Consider the following 5,864-nt stretch of genomic DNA (forward strand, 5'->3'; position numbering starts at 1 on the left):
GGTTTTTTGGCGTATTCATGTTTTGACACATAATTTCACTTTGTAACAAAAACGTTATATTTTCTAGTGAATCAAATCGAGATCACAGAACAAAAACGGATGCACTCAGCAGCAGTTGTATATCACAGCACTTTTAACATTTAATGTTACACATACATCAAAATTTTACAATACCGGGTTTCACGTAATTAGTTTTCGAACGGTAGTAAATATCCTCACACTATCAGTAGCCATCAGAGATTTTTTCCAGGCTGATCTGCACGATGTGACAAGCGGATAAAGACTAAAGAAATTTGCGCAACTAACTGCTAATATGTTTTTTGTGTATAACCCATTCAGTTAGGCAATGTACACTTTGTGTTTGCAGTTCAACGAATTTTAAGTTACACCGCTAGCTATGGTACATTACGCCGAGTCTTCATACAGCGCAATGGTTTCACTCGTGTCTCTTTTTTATTGATGTGTGTATCTTGTTCTTCCTTAACAGTTAATGATTGTTAGAATATCTGCACCGTGTTCTTTTATGTCCCAGCTATCGGCTACCAACACAACACACCCGACTATGAAATAAGCCGGCGCGCGGGGGGAAAAGCCGAAGCTCAAGACGAATAAACATGTATGTGAGAGAAGCGCGAGTAAAGGAAGGATAAGTTTACTCTACGGACCCACTGACTGTCTCTCCTCATAGCGATGTGGTTGATTTATGAACGACTAAGAGCAAGTAATGTCCACTCCAGCGACTCCAGTACAGCGTCTTCATGTGTATTGTATATCTACGTAAACGTTAACATGCAGCGCGGCGAAACTTATAGTGCCAACAAGTGGAGAAGCAGCGTCTTAAAATTCTCTCTTTCTCTCTTGTTCTCAGTTACGGCTCGTTTCATTGATGAACTATACAGTGTAAATATACTTGACTTTCGATTCATTGATAAATACGAAAAGCAACATACGCTACCTTCCTCGCATTAGTACGGAATTGAATGTTCTACATGTATCATTCATTGACTAAAACGCTTTCACTTCTGATTCATTGAAGTGCTCCGAAAGTTTTCAACCTAATTCTTCGAATATTAACACACGAGCCGATAAACAAGAGAGAGAATTAACGATTCATACTCATGCAAATTTGTAATTTTCTAAAGATACACAGATCAAAGTATTTTGCAAATTTCAACTACCAACTGGAGCAGGTTTTTAAATATAAAATTACACGTTTAGCTATCTGAAATTCAATTTATTGAAGTTGAAATATACAAGTCCATTTAAATTTATATCGCTGTTTGTTGAAAATTAAATCAATTTCAATTAACCATTTCCATAGTTCAAGCTTTTTTATCACAGATGGCAACCCCAAGTGAAGCAGTATGGAAAATCGTTTATTCATTAAAGCAAATTTGCACTTTTCTGCAAAACGGATATTACCAGTGGATGCACACATTTCATCAATCAATCAATTCATAATCAATCAAAAACGAAAAATTCCCATGCATTCTCAGATTTGAAACTACCAAGCCCATACATTTCAGGTGGGTGGCTTCATACATGTGACTACTGGCAGAAGCGGCTTACTTTGGTTAAATAAACTTTTTACATCCATCCAAGCAAATTTCTATGCAAATTAATGATAATAAATACTTTCATATAACATTAATAATAAACGGCGCCGGTGGTGTAGTGGTAAGCGTGATTACCTCTCACCCCAGCAGGCCTGGGTTCAATCCCAGTCGGCGCCGCCGGGATGTTCTGAGGCATAACATCTCTGATCACGCCTTCCTTCGGATGGGAAGTAAAGCCGTTGGTCCCCGGTTCATGAGTTGATGGGTCGATAGGTAGGGTCCAGGTGTGGGAGCTGCCTTCCTGGCACGTCGGTAGCATTGGTGCTCAGCACGGAAAACAAGATCGACGGAAAAAACAAACCAAAGGAAAAAAAAAACATTAATGATTTTTTGTTGTATTTATAAACTAAGGGCAGAAAATATATCAATGTGCCAAATTTAAAAAGTTTTTGCTCTGTATAACCATCACCCGTCGATTTCATTCATCATTGCATTATTTGCATACTTGTTGCAAAAATCAATTCGAATAGAATAAATGCATTTGAATTGGTGTGTGCCATAACTATATTATCATGCTTCGAAAACTACGAACTTCTCATGCTTCTCATGATGTCCTTATACTTATTTCGTTCGAGAAAAATTGAATTGTAATTTAATTTACCGGAAAACAGTATACTTATACTATATCGTGCGATTTTTTTTTTTCTCTCAGAAAAAAGTTAATGAACTGTATCTTTCAAGGATGTGCTTGAAAATTCTTCAAATGCTGGTTGATCAATTATTCAAGGTTTATCGGTATTGTTTTGGGCTTGACTAGATAAGTCCACATGAACTTTATGCAATTCTAGTAAAACGCTTCTTATTTGACCACTCTTTCGCCTTTCTCGTACGCCTAGGTGTACCGAAAGCCTATAATATAACTTGAAAAACACCTTTACGATCTATGGCCCGAAAGGTTAAGTGTCATACTAATCGACTCAATCCGCCGAGATCTTAAAATGGCTGTATGTGTGTGTATTCGATTGTAAGTTTTTTTCACTCATCTTTCTCACAGATGGCTGGACTGATTTGAGAGCAAACGGATCAATTTTTATTGTATCAGACTCCCTTAGTACCGTACTGAATTTATCCCAATGGTTTCCGGAGATATTACCATTACAGTTAAATTTTGTTAGTTGAAAAGTGCATGTAATTAACTTCTCTCGGCGATGGCCTATTGTATTTCGATAGGACATTTGGTTCCGGAGATATGACCAAAAAGAGAAATGTTGCGATAAAACAGTAATATTCACTAAATTTCTTTCGGTGATGACTGTGCCTATTTGAATGCAACTTGTTCCATTTTGTTCGAATCTGTTTCCCACTAATTCCGATCGGGCATTTGGTTCCGGAGATATAATTAAAAATCCTGATCAATCCAACTGCCTTTCTTGTCTAATATTAAAAAGCTTAATTTCAGACTCTGGTCAATATTGCAGAGGCATTCGGAGCATGTCTGAGTGTTGCCAATGACCAATTCCACGCCAAATCGGTCAGTCACCAAACTTGACTATCTTCGATCTGGATGATACTTGGCACATATTTTCAGTATGATAGATCAAGTATTTTCCGCAGGAGAGGAGACCCTTTTGACTCAAGGGTAATTTTTGAAAAGGACCTATGTGTTTTTGCACACATACTTTAAAAAAAAATGTAGTTCGAAAACAGTTGGTTGTAGAAAAAAAATTACTAAGAAGGAGTTGTAGAAAAATAATAAGGCTTTATAAAAAAATATACACGGAATTTTTTTGTTCGTTGTTTTACAAAAAAAATTAAAAATAAACCTCAAAATTCAAATAACAAAAAAAAACGTATTTCTAATTTTTTTTTTTAATTTTTTTATAAAAAACTTGAATAGAAAGCAGAAGTTTTGAAAACAACTCTAGGATGGACAAACTTTCAATAAAAAAGTTTTTCTAAGAGCAAATTTTGAGGCATTTTTGAAAATTTCATTATTTACGGCAAAATGTTCAGTTTGATGTTAGTAAATGATTATAAAAATTATTTCAAACGATAATGCTCATATCGATAAACTTCCTAAATATAACCGTTTTCGAGATATTTCAAATTTACTTTCATCAAAATCAATTTTTTGTAGAAAATATGCCCTTTTCGTAAGTTATACGTGATTGTCCATCAAATATGATAAGTTTTGCAAGATATGCATGTACTTACCTTCAACTTACCCTTTCACCAATAGACTATTGGAAAATTGGTTTTAAACTGATAAGATAAATAAGATAAATAAATGAAATACCCATGCGTTTTTATTTGCATCTTACATTTATTACTTTCGATCGTCTTTAATAATAATAATTTGTACATAAACCTTTTCGTTGCATATATTTTTATTTGATGAACTTTTGATTGGCATGTTTTTATATGTTATGAATCGTGCGTTCTTCGTCATTCGAAAATAGTTTCGCTGATATTTTATTTTTGGAAATCGGAACAATACAGTGATATTTCCTTGTACCTGGGATCGTTTTGGCCTTTTCAAAAATACTTTTCCATTCTGCAGCCCCCCTGTTCGTATTCCTTTTGTGACACAAAACAAAATGACATTTTTGTTAAATAATCATTACTCTTCTGGTTAGCCCATGCATATAACTCTGCTGCACTTGTGATTGGATGTTCGTGTTCTACAGCCACACTTGCGTTCCTTGCTATTCGTTTTAATGTGCCACCAATCGCGTCACATGGTCCCTTGCCATGCGAAGTTGCAAAAAAGTGCCATTCAACATCAATATTGTACTTCGTTTTAAATTTACAAAGACTTGCAAAATTTTTGCAATTTTTATATTGGGATGCAGCTCTATCAGACATAAACATCGCTTTTTTTACTTCTATTTTTGTTTGCAAAAAGGTCAGTAATTTTGAAATAAATACTTGCACCGCAATTGTATCGTGTTTTAAAACTTCAGAGACTACGATCAAACTTAAATTTTAATTATACCTGATTCTGAATAATAAATGCAAAAAAGGATGAATAGTAGCTTGTTGATTATTCCAGTAACTACTTTGGGCAGCATCTTGAAGAGCAAATGAATAATTTTCGGAAAAATCACAAATTATGACAACTTCTCCATTTTTAAGAGTATTTTTTGTATTTCTAAAGAAATTAGACTGCTTAGTTTTAATATAATCATGGGATACCAGTTTTTCCAACTTTTCGCAAAAATAAGGAACAAATCCATCTACTGGTTTTACAAGTTTCTATAAACTACATCGATCAAATGAAACCCATTGTTCAAAACATATTTCAGACATACCTTGTTCCTCGAATTTTTCTGAAAAACTTCTTTCAAAATCTGAGAGACCTGGACAACGTTCGCATTCGCGGAGATAACAATGTTTAGTTCTGGATGATGAGCTGCATAATATTTCTTCAAAATAATGGTTGAAATCTTTTTCGAATGAATATTTTCTAAGACAATGAAGCATTAAATTAATATCTTCATGGATGGTACAAACACAAATATTGTGAGAACCTGAACTACCAAGTAATTTGCAATGCTTTGGTTTTAGTGCTGCAAATGAACTAAATCCAATGCTATTTTTACTAACTTCTTGAAATTTAATAAAAGCTTCTCGCAATGTACAAACTAAGAGTCACTTTTGAATATGAATCTTCTTACCTTCCTTCTTCACTGAAGCGTAATCGTTTAGTCTTGGCGTGGCTCTGCTTATCTGGTCGCTTTCGAAGAACTGCAATACCTCGTTTTTAATTTTGGAATCCAAACCGTGTCCTAACCTTTCGTTGGGGGTGGCCAATACTCCTTTCCCGTTTGCCAAGCATCGAGCTTGCAATACAATGTATTTATTTGTTTCAAACTCGTCCATTACCGTTTGCGTTGACCAAGATTTCGGCAAAATCGTCAGAATCCTTATTTGATCGTCTCTCGATGAATCTGGATCAGCAAGTGTTCCGCAGTTTTCAATTTTAGTTGCTCCAGGTCATCTTCTTCCGCTTGAAAACCGAAGATGCGTTTCTTAATGCCATTGGTAATGTCCATATACTTTCTCCGGGGATAGTTAACATTCTGGAATTTTTTTTGTCGATATTGGCGATACGTTGATACCAGCTATACCCTTGTTGAATAGCTCAATATTATGCGTCCTGGAAAATTGTTGCTCTCCACTATCCTGAGATGCTGCTGTTGTTATTGACGTAGTTGATGGTATTTCTTCGAGGCCATGTCGAGATGTAGATGGCTGCGGCTCTGCGATGTCCATGACTGACAAATTAAATTTCCACTTTAGGAACTT

This window comes from Ochlerotatus camptorhynchus, unplaced genomic scaffold, assembly GCF_037179485.1.
Source record: "Ochlerotatus camptorhynchus isolate MF236.1 unplaced genomic scaffold, CSIRO-AGI_Acam_v1.1 ptg001279l, whole genome shotgun sequence".
In the NCBI taxonomy this organism is placed as follows: domain Eukaryota; kingdom Metazoa; phylum Arthropoda; class Insecta; order Diptera; family Culicidae; genus Ochlerotatus; species Ochlerotatus camptorhynchus.